This window comes from Alligator mississippiensis, chromosome 4 (assembly GCF_030867095.1).
Source record: "Alligator mississippiensis isolate rAllMis1 chromosome 4, rAllMis1, whole genome shotgun sequence".
NCBI classification, from domain to species: Eukaryota; Metazoa; Chordata; order Crocodylia; family Alligatoridae; genus Alligator; species Alligator mississippiensis.
Window position 1 is genome coordinate 151,018,719 of NC_081827.1, and position 19,429 is coordinate 151,038,147.

At 45.9% G+C, this 19,429-nt stretch overlaps 1 pseudogene; it reads right to left on the bottom strand.

Moving 5' to 3' along the window:
• LOC132250073 (antigen WC1.1-like) overlaps positions 1 to 19,167 on the bottom strand; it is an 84,925-nt pseudogene extending 65,758 nt beyond the window's left edge.
• Between the last annotated feature and the right edge of the window lie 262 nt (positions 19,168 to 19,429).

Sequence of the window (19,429 nt, forward strand, 5' to 3'; positions counted from 1 at the left end):
GGGGTGAGTTTGAGTCCTTCTCTGTCCTTGTGCTAGGAGCTTCTCCCTCTTTACCCAACTGTATTTGGGTCAAGCAAGAGGGCTGGGGAGTCCAAACCAGTCAAAGGTGAAAATGCATTACATCTCTTGTGTGCTTTTTTGATAGAAATGGGGCTACTAGGCTCTGGAGAGCTTGTTTCTACTGCCTGCCTACAAGAGTATATCAGCTGCAAACCCAGCTTCAAACATACACTTCTGTGTCTGTTTCCATCAAGAAAATTCATTTCTTGCAGTTAAAGCTTTTCTGTGGTGTCCTGTTGTCCATCCAATCTAGTGTCCTGTGTTCAGTTTAAAGATACTCCAACCCCTCAAAGCCAGGGAATGAGGACTTAGGTTCGTTCAGTTTGAAACTTCTGAAAACTACAATGTACAGAATTTAGGAATTTTCCAACTCAACCTTGACACTTCCCTGTTTGAACAATGACCAGTACACCTACAGCGTACATATCTGACCTATACCTTTGCAACTCATGTTTCTCACACTCAGGGAATAGGGCACAGGGCAGCAGTAGCTCACAGTCCCACAGCTTCTCTTCCTTGAGGGAAACCTTGTATCTGGGGAGCCTGAGTGAGCAGGAGCTCAGAACTGGCTTAAGAACAGTCATGGGCTATAGTACAGTGCTCTGATGGTCACTCATAATGCAAGCAGGAAGTACAGCCCCTAACGATACAGGACATTTTGGGAGAAGCTGATTCCATTATGGGCCACACTGTAATGATGACAGTAAGTGAAACCCTGTAACCTCCTGCTAAGGAACAAGTTATACTGCCTCCACAGAAGAGGCAGGGGTAATTCTCTGTCTTCTGACATGGCAGCAGCAAGTAGTAAAATCTTGGGAAATCTCTGTGGTTTTTATGGAGTGAGCATACTGCTGGATGCACATTTCTCTGTGAGTTTGAAAATCAGAGAAATGTTTTCCTTTACAAATCACTGATCCATCTATTCTATTGATTGATTGGTCTGTCTGTCTCCCTCTCTCTCTGTCAGTCTGTGTTTATGAAAAAGAACATAATTTAATATCTCCATAGCATTTTGCTCAAAGAGACTGTTTCAGCGATGAGCCGATAGTACAGCAAATATGACATCAGAAGTGGCGTTGTGTCTCATATATGGTCACAGCCAGAGTTTGATAATTTCATTGGAGGTTTTGGCTGTGAAATATATAAGATAAACCCCCTGATAATGTCTAAAAAGGTGAAGGTTGTTTCCATTGGCTCCTCCCTGCAGCTGATGTCAGCACCTGAATCTATATATTTCCTCCCCTGCTTTGTAGTTTGTCAGACACAGAGGAGCCTTGCAGTGTGTGAGGTGAAGACAGGGTAGTGCCAGCAGAGGATAAGGGTCAGGATGGCAGTGAAGGAACAGCTCTTCACTCAAGGTCTTTGGCTTCTTCTCTTTTCCCTTCAGACCAGCCTGGGTAAGTGCTTAGTTTAATCACTGAATGAGTTTGGGAAACTAAAACTAGAAAACATAATTTAATTCAATGAGATGGAATTTGTTTCACAAGTCACTGAGAGAGGGGGAAGAAAGACTATGGAGTTATGGTAAATTGTTTTAGTTGCCTCTCAGTGACTGTGAGAGCAAACACATATTTGCAAGCAATGTAATAAATTGTGTTCTGTAGTACTTACTTATTGTGCAGACTATATAAAACTTCTTACTATTGCAGCACAGTGAGCCATAGGATTTTATTTTTTGGGGGAGGGGAGCAGTGACTAAGAGCTTCTATGTTTATATATCCTTAATAAGTAATGAAGGCACAAGAAACCCAAGTGGGCTTCCACACCAAACTCCAGTCTTATGTCCCTGTCCAGTTCTGCATCTCTGCCTGGACACCAGACATGGTCAGCATAATTTAAAATCATCCTGTTCCACACTGTGTTTTAATTATGCAGAGAAAACTGCAGCAGTGTTTACATGATTCCCTGTCTACATGTGCCTCAATGCACTTTTCCTAATGCATATTAAATTTAGTGCCTCCAGTGTGAGGTACTAAATAAATGTGCATTGGGCTGCCCTAATTTGCATGGTGTTTTATGTACCACTTTAATGCTCAGTAAAATAGGCTACTGCACATTAAAGTGCCCATGTAATGTGCCCACTGAATTGTTGCTTAGTATGTGGAGTGTCCTGCTGTTCGTCATTCTGGTGCTCTGCACCCAAGGTATTAACTGTTGAAGCTCAGGATGGGAAATTTTGAAAACCTAATTCTGTTGATAAGGACAAATCATAATATCATATCTGGAATGTACAGGCTACCAATAGTTGTGTGTGGTCTCTGTGACTGAGATGGCTGAAATCTGGAGGAATGACATTATCTTCAGTAATTTGTGTGAGGCATAAAATTGCATTTATCCGGAAACAGACCCAGAATGTCCTGGAGTTCATGATGACATTGGTCTTAATGAAAGAAAGATTTGAGCATGTCACGAGACATCCTGGTGACCAGACTGACCTTTCATGGACTGACATTATGAAGTCCTATTCTCTGCAAGGGAGTCTGGGTTATTCCTTTTAGCTTTAATGGGCATAACTTGTCTCCTGCAGAGGGAGAAGGTGACTATATGGGTCTACTGTTGACAGCACCCAGAGGAGTGCATTACAAAATTCCTTTTCTTCTTTTAAATTGGCTTTTTGTGTCACATCCCAAGTAAATTTGTTTCTGTTTTAAAATTCATAAGCCAACAGAGTCCGATCATATGTTTTGAGTTTGGATTAAAAGTTCCATCCTCAAAATTTCTGCTGCCTCCCTCCCTGATGACAAAACACTTAACAGATCTACCAGTTGACACACACATGTGAGCATAGCCTAATTCCTTTACCCATGTAGAGTCACTCTTAACTCCAGGCACAATCCTATAGTCTTGAAAGGGACGATTTTTGGGGTGGGTTGCTACTCAGCATGAGGAAGGATGTGGGATGTTACTTATGAAAGACACAACTCAAAGCTGTAGGTGATGGTTTGATTGTTCTGGGATCCTCCTAGATTTCCTGTTGTGAGAGTAGGTCAATTTCTGTAAGGGAAGGTGTCATCTTAGTTAAAACCACAGTCTGCACACAAATTCTGTGTCTTAAGAAGACAGCTGAGAGGCAGGTGACATTTCTTTAAGATGTAAGCTGAGAATTCATTGAAGCTTGGGAACTGCCTGGGCACAAAGGGGTCCTTAAAATGGAGTTTACCTCTGGGACAAGCAGCACTCTGGTCTGTGGATCTATAAGCAGATAAGGTAAGCTTAGCCTAATAACTGATTTTTTTTTTTATTTTTTATTATTCCATAACTCATTAATTGGAGCTAATATTGGTATCTGCATTGCAAAATTATCTTAGCAGAGTATCCTGTTCCTTTCCCCAATTTGTTCCTTTGTTTGAATTCTTACTATATCCCCAAAGCAGTAGTTGAGAGTTGGCGATCTGTGGCCCATTGTCAATGATTTGTTTTCACTCCTGAGTGTCAGAAGGATGGAAGATTCTTTATAACATTTTAAATCACTTACTGATGCTTTGTATGCAAATCTGATTCCATCACTGTTAAGGCAAGGAATGTCTTTCTTTACATGGATCTAATAAGAGCTGATTGGAATTTTTGTAAGGAAGTTTTGTTTTTTTTTCCCAGCAAACCACTTGATCATGGAAAAACTGGTGAATCCCAGAAAATTCCAGTTCTGTACAAAAACATTAATTTCCCCCAAGTAAATACTGGAATTATCATTTTCAGTATACTTTGAATTTAAATGCATATTCATTTAATATTTTTCATTAAAGAAAATGTCACAATTTTAACTTTATTTATGAATTTCAACTCAAAACAAAGAGTTCTGCTTAAAACAGCTGGAAATAATTGAGATAAATTTTTCAAGCTATTTTATGTAGTGATATAAATTTATCACTGCAAACAGTTTGTCTTTAGACCAGTCTTCAGTTTCATGTTATTCTTTAACAGCATCTCCCAAGCTGTGTAGTCAGTTGGAAGGACCTCTGGGTAGCAACACGAAGCCACTAAATTAAAATTCAGGTTTAGTTTGGACACATTATGGAGCTCTGGAGATCTCTCTTGTTTCCTTTCCTACTATTATGAAGGGATTGGCTAGGTTGCAGTACTACAGAGATGGACCTGGGGGTTAGAGTGAAATTTAAACTGAAGATGAGCCAGAAGTGTGCTTGTTTGAAAAAAAAAAAAAAATAAGCACCCTACAGGGTTATATTATAGATTCATAGATTTATAGATGTTAGGGTCGGAAGGGACCTCAATAGATCATCGAGTCCGACCCCCTGCATAGGCAGGAAAGAGTGCTGGGTTTAGATGACCCCAGCTTGATGCCTATCTAACCTCCTCTTGAAGACCCCCAGGGTAGGGGAGAGCACCACCTCCCTTGGGAGCCCATTCCAGACCTTGGCCACTCGAACTGTGAAGAAGTTCTCCCTAATGTCGAGTCTAAATCTGCTCTCTGCTAGCTTGTGGCCATTATTTCTTGTAACCCCCAGGGGCGCCTTGGTAGTAAAACCTCACCAATTCCCTTCTGTGCCCCCATGATGAACTTATAGGCAGCCACAAGGTTGCCTCTCAACCTTCTTTTGTGGAGGCTGAAGAGGTCCAGGTGCCCTAGTCTGTCCTCATAGGGCTTGGTCTGCAAGCCCTTAACCATACGAGTGGCCCTTCTCTGGACCCTCTCCAGGTTATCCACATCCCTCTTGAAGTGTGGCGCCCAAAATTGCACACAGTACTCCAACCGCGGTCTGACCAGCGCCCTATAGAGGGGAAGTATCACCTCCTTGGTTCTGTTCGTCATGCATCTGCTGATGCACGATAAAGTGCCATTAGCTTTTTTGATGACTTCATCTGACACTGCTGACTCATGTTCATCTTGGAGTCCACTAGGACTCCAAGATCCCTTTCCACTTCCGTGCCACCAAGCAGGTCATTTCCTAGGCAGTAGGATGAACGTGACAAGGCACAGCTTGTGGCGGCAGGTGAAATGTTAGTCTCTAATTACCCTGGTTGTCTCTGGCAGGCAATTTTTTTTTCTCTAACTCCTTTGTCTATTTCAGAGGCTCCTTCCCTGAGTGAAGATGCTCCAGAAGAAGGTTATCATGCTGCTGTGGAAATGTTCACACCTAAAGAGGATCCTGTTTCCGGGCAGAGTGATCAGCCAATGATTAGGATTTCACAATAATGTAACAAGGAGAGAGGATCCCAGAAAGGTGAAAGGAAACACAGTGTGGACAATTCTTATACTTATTATCACCAGTCTCACACTGCTTGGTATTTTTCTAGAAGCCCCAGATCTTGGAGGCACATAGTTACTTGAGGAATTCTTCTTTCCTTTAAAAAAAAAAAGTCATCCCCTTTCTTCAAAACAAAGCAAAACAAAAGAAAAACTGCGCAAGTTTTCTGATCTTGATTCTTGCAGAAAGAGGCTTGAAAGTATGAACCAACATGAACATAAACATGTGGGAGCCAGAGGCAAAATGCAATATTTTTTTTCATATACAGCATGTCCCAGAATATAATATAAACCTTGTTTTTAAAAAGCAGAATGGAGAAAAACAGATCTTTTCTTATACTAAGTAGCTGAGTCCTAACAGCTAAAGAGTGTAGCCAACTCCTTATTCTGCTTTGAGTAAGTGTCATACAGGCTTTACCTTTGCTTCTGCCCACTAACCAGCAGAAACTGTTCTTTCTGTATTTCTCACTTGTTGTGTGCACTGCAGTTACCAGCAGCTCTTTTTGTGGGGACAGGAATTGTGTAAGGTATGCAAGAAAATATGGTATTTTCTTTCTTTGTCTAAATCTAATAAATTTAAAGCAAGCCTTCTGATTGTATGAAGTCAGATATTTTAAGGCTGGGGATTGATGACATCAGAGATGCATCTCAGAGTGATCCCAAGAAACTGGTGGGTCACAAGAGGAAGGAAATACCCTGTCCAAACAAAACTGCTCTCCCCGGCTCTGCCTGGTCATGTTTGAGACTAAAAATTCACAAGGGATGGTTGGCTCATTTGCTGCTATCTGTATTCCCAGGTCCATCTGGCTCATGGACCTCCCATCTGTATTCCAAGCTGAACCATGCAAAGACTTCATGTTGTATGGACTTAAACTTAGGCAGAGAGGAACATCCCCAGATAAGGCTCTGATTCTGCAGACATTGGTACCTATTAGGGCTGTGCAAAGCTTTGGTCCCTGATTCGATTCAGCAGAGATTCAGCCTGATTCAGTGGCCAAATCTCCAAATCTAAATTGAATCAGGAGACCCTTAAATCTCTCCAGATCAAATCCAAACCCTCCAAATTGATTCAGAGAGATTCAGAAAGATTTGGTGATTCAGACATAGATACAGCTTTACATGGTTTTTCTACATACCTCTAGGTACCAGGGGGCTTGTGAATGCTGCAATGCTGGGACACATACAGCATCCCACAGGAGTGAGGGGGGCTTCCCAGCGCGCCCGGCAGCAGACCCAGAAGTGGACCAGAAGCACTTCCAGTCCATTTCTGGGTCTGCCAGGGAGCACGTGGGGGGGCCCTTCCATGGCCCCCCTCCTCCCCCCACTTGGTGACTGGTGTCTCCTGAGTCTGGGGGGGCACCCGGGTCCTTCCACAGCTGATTGCCAAGCCGGGGGGGGGTACAAGGGGGCCCTCCAGCACACTCCTCAGAGGACCCAGAAATGGACCAGAATTCTGTCCAGTCTACTTCCAGGTTCACAGCTGAGCATGCGGGGGGCCCCCTCGCACTCCTGTGAGATGCTCCATCTGCCCCAGCATTGTAGCATTCATGAGCCGTGCCCAGTACCTCGAGGTCTGTAGAAAAAACATTTAAAGCTGTGTCTATGGCCAAATCGCTATTTCTCTGAATCAGCATTGAATCTTCAGATTTGCATTCGTCTGAATCAAATCGGGGACAGTGAGCCGAATCAACAGATCGAATCACTGTCCCTGATTCAGGCCAAATCCAAATCTGAATTGAATAGGACACATTTTACACACCCCTAGTACCTACGTGTAGTGATCCTGGTATAGCTAGATGTGGAAAGATCAGAGTCAGCAGAACTCACCAAATCAACACAGTTCCTAATGCATGTGGCAAAGGAACAGGGTGTCATGTAGTGGGGGCAGGGAAATAAACCATTTCAGCAGCTGGCTACACTGCTCCACTCCTTCCAAAAACTGCTGGAACCTGAAGAGGCAGTGGCTGTCTGAGGCAGACCTAGCTTATTCCTGAGGAGGAGCTACTATGAAACTATGAAAGGTAGAGGAGAGCTGGTCCTGGACAAAGAGGGAGGATGTGGGATTCTGGTGAGGGGTGAACTGGTCCTCAGCAAAAGCACCAGAGGAAAGGCAGTCACCTGGAGAGAAGGTCTGTCTGAGAGACTTGGAACTTGCCAGGGAAGAGCAGGAACATCTGAGGAATTGGGACCAAAGACTGGGCATAGATGAGAATAGAGTACACAGCCCTTTTACAAGAGCGTCCTCATTCTCTTTGACTTTCTTTCTCCCACAATACTGCATCCCACCAGGGATGTCACATCATCTCAAACTATACCACCCCAGCCCACCTGTAATAAATTGGTGACTGTGTGTTTGCAGTATCAAGGCCTTACTCTCTTTCCCCTATATAGAACATCAGTCCCCTTAAGAGTAAATGGAAACTGCAGGGTCCCTTTTTGTGGTTAATTACTGGCCTTCCATCAAGCTTGGAAGGACTGTCCAATGTACTTAAATGACTGCTGTTAGCATAGCAGCAAAGTATCACATAGTTCCTTCCTGGGGGGATGAACTTCCTTTTTCAAATCTGCCAAAAAATGGGTTGGGATAAAGATGCATTTCTGTGTGCGTGGTTAGAATGTCTTGCGAACATGAACTATTATGAGAGCAGGGTGAGATTTAGGGCATCCCCCATTTTTCAACTCCTTGCTCTTGAGACATATCATGGAGCAGGGAGCCATGTGCCATGGTACTATAGCATGGACTATGAATTAATAGGTATTACTTCATGTGTAGTTGTTAAGAATTATGCTCTTTTCCATGAATGGTAATAGCCCCTGGCATCAGAACCAGGGAGTAGTAGTAAACTCATTGGCCTCCCCAAATTTCTCCTGCACCAAGCAGATCTCTGCATGGGACAGAACCTGCCCATTCAGCTTTCTTGGTGGATTGTTGTGGACAGTGCATCTGTAAGCTAGACTTAAATTAGAAATATAATGTTCCCCCCTTTGTATGCATCTGAGATCCTGCCTGATCAAATGGCATCAAATGAAAAATATGGAAACTATGAAGGCAACACCCACAAGAATCATAACCCTGACTAAACTTGGACCCCTGGGGTGGATGGATTCAAAGGAGTTAAGAAAATAGTTTCTGGGCCATCAGTTGAGAGGGAGATGCTGACCATCTGCATTCAGGCTAGACTGGCTTTCTCCATCCAAGGCTAAGGGCAGGTTCACAGGAAAATGCTATGTAGGGTCAGATCCAGCTTTGTCTCTTGGTTGCCAACACTTTGGCAGCCTATCAAGGCCAATTATCAGGGAAGAGAGAGACCCAGAGTTTCAGTCAGACTCAGGAAGAGGCAACTGAGCAGACTCCTGCTGCTTTCCACAAATCTTCTTCAATAGCTGAGTAACTTCCTGTTCCCTGGGTACATCTACATAACATGCTTATTGTGGAATAAACTAATTATCTTTGCAGTAAATGTTTCATGTCTACATGTGCAGCCCTATTAGGCTTCAGGGAACTAAATAAGTCCACAGCAGGGTAGTACTTGTGAATACAAGTACTATCCTGCAACAGAGCTTTTTACTCCACAGAAGCACATGAATAGATGCTGACACAGCTGGCTTCAGCACAAGGGTGCTTCAGTGGGGAGGCTGCCTGCTGGGTAACTCCATGCTAGAGTATCTCGTATCCCAGCCAGCCCCTCCACAGCATGTTAAACCAGGTCAGACCAGCCCTGGGCTGGCAGGCTTACCCCTTGGGCCCAATGCTAGCAGGGGCTGCACCAACCCAGTTCAATGTCCTGCTGTCTCATGTCCATGTATAAACACAGCTCCCAGGAGCAATAAACTCTGGGATAAGTAGCACCAGAGTTCATTGCTTTGCCTTAATAGTACATGTAGATGTGCCACTGTATTGTAGACAACTGTGAGCCCAGGACCCAATGGCCAGTCAAGCCAAAGGAAAGTGGGCATAAGTCATCCTGCTGCAGGTGGAAGAGAGTCCTCCTGAGTGGGAAGACCTCACATGCATGTCAGGGTGAGTCATCCTGCAGTATGAAGGTCAGTTTAGAAAATGCCCCATCACTTCAAATCTAGGCACCTTGGCCAGGAACTCAAGACACTTGGTCTGGGGTTAGGTGTGTGGACCTTCTGTGCAGGGAATGGGGAGACAATGTGATTCCAACTATACATCCAGAGAGAACAGAAATACACAGGGACAATGAAGAGGGATCCCTAAGCACAGGGGTGTGTTTAACCACCCGCCTCCCTCAGAAGCATAGGCTACTGACTCATGCTGCATATTAGGAACCAAATCCCATTCCCCTTTAAGTGGGTAAATAGCATTTATATGAATTTAAAGTCTACCACCCCTGCGTAACTCTCCTCTGGCTATGTGCACTCTATTGTGGTTATAGGAGCCGACCTTTATTTTTGCCTGGGGGTGGGGGGGAGGATGAGAGGGATAAGGTGATGGACATGTGGAAAGTTTTCCCCATTTCAGGTGACAGTCCTCTTCCCAAGGGGGGGCCAGGGCCCTCGGGCATCCACATGCTCAGCACCTCTGATTGTTGTTCTATTCCACCTGGGTCATATGTATATGCTCCAGAAATGTTAGCCTCAGGAAAAATAAATACAAAAATTTAAAAAAAAAAACCATGATAAGCAGTGAAGGGGGTGCAGTCAGAAAAGAAAAAAAAAGATCCCTGATGTCCATTTATTTTATCTGGTTAATATTAAATTCACAATACAGAAACATCACCAGAGCCAGGAGCAAGGTCCTTTGTTCAACAGATCCATCACAAGCACACATCTTAATTTGGCCTTTTTCCAGTGTCTTACTTTGGGTATTATCCATTGGTCTCCCTTATCACCTTTCATTAGTGTATCCAATCATTTCATCCCTCTGATTCATCCAGTTAGTGTTCAGTTCAGTTAATTTGAGCTCGTAACCAAAATATTACTATGTTGTGTTAGAAAAACTTCTCACAGTGATAGAGAAGGAAAGAAACATCATGCGAGCAAACTCAAGGCTCCAAACTCTAGAAAGGATGTGGAGAAGCTTGAGAGAGTCCAGAGGAGAGCCACATGCATGATTAGAGATAGAGAGAGCAGGCCTTATGAGGAGAGGCTAAGAGGCATGGGACTCTTCAGCCTGAAGAAGTGAAGGCTCAGGGGGGACTTGGTGGCAGCCTATAAGTATATCAGGGCTGTGTATCAGGAACTGGGACAATGTCTGTTCACCAGGGAACACTAAGGGAAGACAAGGTCTAATGGTCACAAACTGCTGGAAGACCATTTTAGACTGGACATAAGGAAAATCTTCTTTACTGTCCAAGTCTCTAGAGTCTGGAAAAGACTCCCCCCAGAAGTGGTGCAAGCACCTACTCTGGATACCTTTAAGAAATGCTCAGATTCTTATCTTGCTGCGGTGATCTGACCCCAGCTGACTTCCTGCCCTTTGGGCAGGGGGCTGGATCCAAGGTCCCTTCCAGCCCTAATGTCTATGAAATCTATTAGCTCCTTGCATGAGGCAAGGCCAGCTAATATTGCAGCAAAGTTCAAATAAAAATGAGGGTATACAGGACTTAAGCAATGATTAAATAAGGCTAAATATATATTTTTAAAACTTCAAACAATACTTTAAACCACCTTTCTATAAACAGATGGAACTTTAAAGCATAAAATATGAAGAGCTATACTAACACTTCTACCTTGCTCTCCTTTTGACCCTACATATCTTGCCCACTTTGTTGCCAGTTTTGACAAGAGGAGAGGAGGCTGTTTCTTGCTCTATATAGCCTATGGTCAGGACCCTTTGCCGGGAGGTGGGAGTTCAAACATTCAGTGAGTGAAGTGGGTCTGGAGCCAGGCACAGCACATGTCCACCCCCTCAGCAAGTGTCTTGTACTGCTGAGCTGTTGAGTTCTAAAGAGGGAGGACTGCCCTTTTCCTCATAGTGGGCATAGAGATGGCCCATTTCCCATGAAAGTGCCTTGTTCTCACTACATGAAATAAGCAGAAGGGGGGGACTCCCCATTTCTGCTGTTGAAGCTGGGCTGCTTTCAGCTAAGTCTGAGAGAATCATGGAGTTGAAAGGAATTCAAGTAAAAAGGAGCCTGCCTTGAGCTTGTTAAGGACATCGCTCCTTGAGAAGGGGGATACCTGGCTGCTGATCCCTGCTATAGGATCAATATCCCATGGCCCACGGGCCAGATCCAGCCCACAGAGCCATTTGATGCAGGGCATGCACGTGGGGCTTTAGCAGTATTCAGTGGCAGAGGCTTCAGTAGCAGTCACTGTCCCCTATTGCCAAGGCAGGGTGGATGGTGTGGGGGAAGCACCAACTGCTGATTCTTTCCCATACTACTACCAGGAGAAACACAGGCAGCATCTGGGTCCTAGCACCTGTCCCCTCTGTCCCAAACTGGGTCAATCTACCCTGCAGGCTTATAACATAGTTGACCCCATAAAGAGTCATGGCAGTAGAGGGACTAAAAGGGAAGCTAAAATGCAGGTCACTCACAACTTTGACAGGTACATGGGCATTTGACCAGGCTTACATAAGAGATGAAGGAGAATTGGCTGCATATACTATGGACTGTACACCCAAGTGTCCATGGATGCATACTAGGATGCTCATTGTAGTACGTCGGTTTTGATTTTTTCAGATTGGAATCTGTACTCACTAAGTGAAGGGACTGACAGATGACCCGTCCCTGCCTCTTGGAGACAAAGGTTATGATGATGTTGATGCTGGCTCTGGGACTTTCAGTGGCTGAGTATAGATCAAATATCCTCTGTGGACTTCAATGTCCCATTATTAGACTCCTTCTCAACAAAATAAGCCATAGTGGCCTCAAAAGTAATAACTTTTTGGAGATACCTAAACCACCTATTTTATTTCAAGTTTCTGGAACATTTTAAGTTTTGTAACTTTTCTCTTTTTTTGTGCCTCTGAGTGTGACTGAGAAAGGGATTCTATTTTACTTATAACTGCCCATCAGGCAGACTGCGTGGGAAATCTCTGCTTCTTTTTCCTAAACATTCTTCACAGAAAATATATGGTTTTGTTTTTTCTTATTAAAAACATTTTGAAAGTCTGCTCCAGTGTTGCAGATTCTCTCCTGAGGTGAACTGGGAAGATCCCTGGGGATGATTGGGGAGTGTAATGGAAACTAAACAAAAGGAAATTATATGGCTAGTGGACCTACTCTAGAACAATGATTCAAAAACTTTTTTGTACGAAGACCCATTTGTAAACATCACTGGTCAGTCCTGACCCAGTATCCCTCACTTTTGACCCACTGCCCCCAGATCCTCCATATGTTAGGCAGGGAGTGGGTGTGTCAGGCAAGGTGGGGGGTGTTCAGGTGTGGGAGGCCCCAAGCAGCCCCTTGCAGGCTGGAACTCTGCTAGCCTGCAAGGGAAAAGCCACTGTTTCCCACATTTTTCATCATAAAAGGAGAAACCATTTTTAAATGTAATCTGGATGGTACTCATTGATGTACCCCCTCTCCAAATGAAGGGATGTTAGTGGGTGTAAATGAACTGCGGGAGGTGTGGCTGCATGCAGCTTCCCTCCTCTTCCTAGAGAGCAGAGCTGGGACATGGGCTGAGGCTTAACTATATACAGGTTTAATAAGATATGAAAAATATAAATATTAACATATACACTCATAAAATACAGGAACTATAGGTAGTATAAATGTAACATAGATACACATAAAATGCAGGCACTATAGGTAGTATATATATACTAGCCAATTGCCTGTCAGGAAGGATGGGGGAGATTTCATATATTTCATAGACATTAGGACTGGAAGGGACCTCATAAGATCATCAGGTGGGTCCAGCACCCTGCCCAAGGGGCAGGAAGTCAGCTGGGGTCAAAGGATCCCATCAAGATAAGCATACAAATGTTTCTTAAAAGTGTCCAGAGTAGGTGTTTGCACCTCCTCTGGGAGGAGTCTGTTCCAGGCCTTGGGAGCTTGGACAGTAAATATGTTTTTCCTTATGTCCAGCCTAAAACGATCTTCCAGGAGTTTGTGACCGCAGGACATTGTCATCCCTTGGGGTGCTCTGGTGAACAGGTGGGGGGGAGTGGGTAGGGACAGAACCCCATGCCCCCGCCCCATCTGGGCACGCTCCCCAGTTCTGTCCTGCCACTTGAGGTCCGGGCCGCTCCCCGTTTCTCTGCTGCATTGACAGGGGGAGGGGAGGAGTGGGTGTAGGCCCAATGCTGGGGGTGTGGGGGAGGACTGGGCCCGAGGGTGGGGAGAAGCCAGCCCACTGCGACAGTGGGGGGAGGGGGTGTAGCAGGCCCGGGCTGACACAACTGTGGCGTGGGACTGGAGGCATGGGCTCAGGACCAATGTGGCAGAGAGGGCATGGAGGAGGAGTGGGCCTGGGCCTGAGTGGGGGAAGGAGGCCTGCATCTCCTCTCCTGCTACCGCAACATCCCGGGCCCACTCTTCCCCCCTCCCGCCACCACTTCAGCTCACATTGGCCCTGCAGATGGTGACAACGGAAGGCGGGAGGGGCAGACTGAGGCCAGTGCCGGTGGCCTTGACCCCCTCCATAGGGTCCTGACCCCGATCTCCTCTGCACCACCTCCACCACCACCTCAAAGGACCAAAGGCGGGGGGGGGGGGGGATGAGGCGATTTCCGGTGGCCTTTCCCCCTCCCCCCTCCAGTCCCTCCTCACTTCCTCCAGCGAAGAGGACAGGGCAGGGGAGGTCCCCTGTTCCATCCACTCTGCTGCCGCCACCTTATAATGCGTCTGGCTCTCCTCTGGACCCTTTAATGTTTCTCCATGTCCTTCCTCAATTGTGGAACCCAGAATGGGATGCAGTGCTCCAGCTGCAGTCTTACCAAGGCTGAGTACAGCTGATGACATTCTGGGTCTTGCTTGAGATGCATTGGTAGATGCAAGCCAGGGTTTTTCTTTCACTTAGCCAGCTGTGGTATTTCATTGGTGGCTCATGTTCATCTTGTGGTCAGTCATGATCCCCAAGTCTCTTCCAGTTATGGTGCTAGTGAGTGTAGCTGTGCCGAGCCTATAAGCGTGATGCGGGTTTCTCCCCTGCCCCAAGATGGAGCACCTTGCATTTCTCCATATTGAATGCTATCAGGTTTTCATCCACCCACCTTGCAAGACTATCAAGGTTGGCCTGGATCACCATTCTATCCTCAAGTGTGGATAGTCTTCCCCAAAGTTTGGTGTCATCAGGAAACTTAGCCAGTCTGCTTCTGACACCAGTATCCAGATTGTTTATGAAGACATTAATGAGTACAGGTCTGAAAATGGAGCCTTGGGGGACAGCACTAGTCACTGAATGCCATGTTGATTCAGTTCTTCAGCCATCAGATTGTGGAGTAGTCAAGGCCACAGTTGCCCAATTTTTCCATGAGGACATCATGGGACCCCAGGTCACAGGCTTTTTTAAAATACAAATATATGATATCAACCTCTTCCCTTTTGTTCAGGTGATACGTTACTTGGTCAAAGACGGAAAAGAGATTGGTCAGGCAAGACCTACCTGCAACAAACCCATGCTGACTGTCCCGCAGAATGCTGCCTTCTGTTAGTTTGTCAAGAACGGTTTCTTTGATATTTTTTTCCAAGATCTTTCCAGGGATTGAGGTCAAATTTACTGGCCTGTAGTTTCCCGGATCTTCTTTTCTTGAAGATTGGAAGTGGTCCAATGTTGTGGCTATCTTCAGGTACTTTGCCCAGGTGTCATGAATTCTCAAATATCCTTGCCAGTGGCTTCGCTATGATGTCTGCCAGATTCTTTAGCATTCTTGGGTGCAATCTATCCCAACCAGCTGATTTGTGGGGATCCAACCTCTCAAGATGATCCATCACAAGATCCACACCAATGGTGGGCATATCTTCATCCTTAGCCTGGTCAGCTGGCATCATGTTAGGGAGGGTGGTCCCTTTGGACTGGTGAAAAACTAATGCAAAGTAATCATTAAACAGGGTGGCTTTTTCCTGGGTCTCAGTAGCCAGCTTCCCCAACTGTTTTAGGAAGAGTCCAATGTTGCTCTTGTTTGTCTTTTGGCTCCCCACAAATCTGAAGAAGGCCTTTTATTGTCCTTGATTTGTGTAGCCAATTGGAGTTCAGTTGCAGCCTTGGCTTTCCTAGTTTGCTCCCTGCTGGTGCAGACTGTCCAGTCATTACTGGGGAGAGGGGTGTGCCTTCACACCCGACAGCTGTTTGCAAGTCTTTTTCCCTGTGTATAGCTGTCTCAGGATGGCTCTCCCTCTCTCTCTCTCCCTTATTCCCACCTTCCATTACTTTTTTTGGAAGGGGGAGAGAGGAAAGGGCTGATGCCACCGCCTGGTTGCTGGTTCGTGCTATGATCTACATGTCGGTGGAAAAGAAAGGCATCAAAATGAACTGAGAAAATGAAAGGAAAATTTATTGGACCAGCAGGGTCCCTTTCTGAGTTTGTCAGGGTCCAGCCAACTCCTTTTGTTTGTTCTATTGGGACAGATTCCCCATTGGGCCAGTTCAGGTATCTTCTTTGCTTATATTGCCACTATGCCTGGCTTGATTGTTTCGGGAGGCAGTCAGTCAGGGCAAGGCAAGGTTGGGATAGATTGCACCCAAGAATGCTAAAGTGCCCCCTCCCCCCCGCCCCCCTGCCTGTTTCCTTGGAGCAAATTAGTCAGAGGCACCGTGAGCTCAGAGAACTGAAGTTTAAAGCAGTGGTAATATTTGGCAACCTCTAAGAAGGTTTCAACTGCTTACAGATCTGAGGAGACTTGAACTGGTGCAGGGCTTCCACCTTATTGGCCAATGGGTGAACCCAGCCTTGCCCTACTATAAAAACCAGGTACTTCATTTTTGCCTTACTAAGGACACATTTTTTTTGGGTTGGCCATAAGGCTGGCTTGGCAGAGTTCTCGTAATACTGCCCTCATGGCCTCTAGATGTTCATTCCACCCCTGGGTGTAAATTATGATGTCATCTATATAGGCAACAGCATACTGTTGATGTGGGGCCAGCACCCACTCAATCAGCCTTTGGAAGGTTGCTGCTGCCCTGTGCAGCCCAAAAGGCATTCTCTTAAATTCATATAAGCCCCACGAGGTGCCGAAGGCCATTTTAGCCCAATCTTCTCTTCTTAATGGCACCTGCCAATATCCCTTAGCTAATCCAGTGTAGAAATGAAGTGGGCTTTCCCCACCCTTTCTAATAGCTCGCTGATCTGAGGCATGGGAAAGGCATTGAGCCCTGATATGGCATTTACCTTCCTAATGTCCACACACAGCTGCAATGACCCGTCTAGCTAAGTGACTGCTACCAGGGGACTCTGTCACAGACTCCGCGATTCTTGAATAATGCCTTGCTCCAACATCCTTGTGAGCTCAACATGGATAGCATCATACCTGTAATGGTTGATTCATCTCCACTTCTTCCTGATGATCTGCCCTGGGAGCAGTTATTATGCAGTGGGTGATTCCACTTGTACATCCAGGGGTTTAACTAAAGACATCATGGAAATCCCTCACTAAAACCCTCAAATGTTGTTGTTGTGAGGGGTTGAGTTGTGGCCCTGCCAGGACGAGTGTGTCACTTGCCTCTGTTCTCAACTCCATCCCCAACTCTGGTGGGGAGAGGTTGACCAACAGACCTTTCTGCTCCCTCCACTCCTTAAGCAAATTGATATGATAGATTCGTCTCTCTTTACAGAATCCAGGCTTATGAACCTCACCATCTATGGGGCCTATGGCGGGTCACCTGGAAGGGTCCCTGCCAACACTTCAGAAGCTTATTTTTGGTATCAGGGAGGAGTACCAAGACCCGCTGGTCAACCCAGAGATTCCTCTCCTGAGTCCTTTTATCATACACCACTTTCTGTATTTGCTGTGTTGCCTTCAGATGCTCTCACACCAATTCCCCTGCCTTCGGCAGATGCTGCTTCATCCTTTGCACATACTCCAAAGGGCTGGCCCCCTCATTAGGCTCTTCCTCTCACCCTTCCTTTACTAGATCTAATAACCCTCTTCAGCAGTGTCCATACACTAAGTCGAATGGGGCATACCCCAACGATGACTGCCTAGCCTCACGTGCTGTGAACAGCAATGGCAGGACAGCCAGGTCCCACCACCGGGGATCAGTTTGCATGCACCACCACAGCATGTTCTTCAAGGTCTGATTAAACATCTCTACCACCCCGTTGGTTTGGGGGTGGTATTCCATGGTTTGTAGATGTTTAATCCTCAACATCCTACATAAACTCCGCAGGACCCTGGACATAAAGTTAGATCCCTGATCTGTAACAATCTCCCTTGGGATGCCCACCATGGCTATCCATTTTAAGAGCTCCTCTGCCACTCTGGGTCCTGTAACTGTACACATGGGAACTGCCTCTGGAAACTGGTCGCATAGTCAATGATAACTAACAAAAAATGATCACCAGCCAAGCTTTTGGACAGGGGCCTCACCACATCCAGTGTGATACATGAGAAAGGGACTTCAATCATGGGCATAAATTGTAAAGGGGCCCGCATGGGTTTACCCCCGCTTACTCTCTGGCAGGCTATGCAGGTCTGGTAAAACTTCTCCACCTCCTCATATAGCCCTGGCCAGAAGCACCATTTTGTCTGTCAACCCTCTATCTTATGATGCCCCAAGTGCTCCTTGAATGGGTTTTCGTAGGCTAACCTAAGTAGGGGAAGTCTAAACTGAGCTGGTATTAATAGCTGAGCTACCTCCTCCCCTCGGGATGACCCCTGCTTCACCTGATACAGCAACCCCTTCCTAACCTCAAATCGTGGCAGGTTGGCATATCGATTCGGGTCCACCACTTTGTCTTCTGTTTTTGCCAATTCAGTCTCTTGAATGGCCTGGAACCCCTCCTTTGCCTCCTGGGCCCTCCAGAAGGTTTGGTTGCACACCAATCACTCTATGTCAAAATCTTTGCAGAGATCTTCTGCCTGATGCCCCAACAGGCCAATTCCTCCCAAGCTATCATTTCTTATGATATTCAGGACTTCGTAAATCTTGCTCCAGACTCATCCTAGGATCATGGGATATGGCAAATGGTGGGCCATCCTGACTGGCATTTCCCAAGTGATATTCAACATGGTGACCTGATAGATTTTTCAGGGATAATAAGTACCATGTCCATGCATGCACATCATCTTCACTGGAGTAGCCTTTTGGAGGTAGGTGTTAGGAGCTAGCCCACTTTGTATGAAGGTATGGGAGCAACTGGTGTCAATAATTGCTTCCAAACTCTTGCCCCCGACCCAGACATTCACTACCGGGTGGGGCCAGGGACCCCTCTAAGCCTCCTTTGCTATGCTACAGTCCATGGACTCTATCCCCCCTGGGTCTGTCAGGTTTGATGGTCTGTCCAACTCTAATGGAGTATACATCAATCAAGCAGCAGCCCGTGGCAAATAAGCACAGTCTTGGAACATGTGCCCCACTTTTCTGCATTGGAAACAGACCAGCCCCTGATGGTTGGGCTTCCTCACTTCTCGGAGATCTCAGAACCCTGGTTTCATCAGGTCGTGGGGTCTTGAATACCCCATCATCTTCAGATTTTGTTCTGGCGGCTTTTCCCCTAGTGCTCTGTTAACATTTTCTGCCAGCTGCAATGCTTCTGCCAAAGATCCTGGCCAATGATAACGGAACCACTTCTGTGTCTCTTCATCTAGATCATTCAAAAATTGTTCCAACAAGATTCTAACACAAATCTCACTTTTAGAGCTCTCTACTGGTCTCAGCCACTTGGAAAGCAGGTTGGCCAACCGTTGCAGCAGAGCCTGTGGCTCTTTCACTTCCTTCAGCTTCCTTGCCCTGAGTGCCTGCTGATAGATTTCGCGATTGAGGTCCAGCCGATATAGGATTTCCTTCTTGACCTTGGCATAATCCCAGGCTTCATCCCACGTCATGGATCCATAGGCTGCTTGGGCCTTCCCTATTAACAAGACCCCTAGCTGTCTGGCCCATCAGGACTTTTTCAGCCTGGCCGCCAAGGCGGCTCACTCAAAGCTTTCTAAAAATACCTCTGGGTCATCATGTATCATCATTTTCAGTATCCTTAATTTTACCGGAAGTGAGTTGATGCCAAGCTTGTTGCTGCATCCAGCTCTCTTCCAAAGCCAGCTGGTGTGTGGCTTGCTGCTGTTGTTTCTGGAGGACTTGCCCCATCAA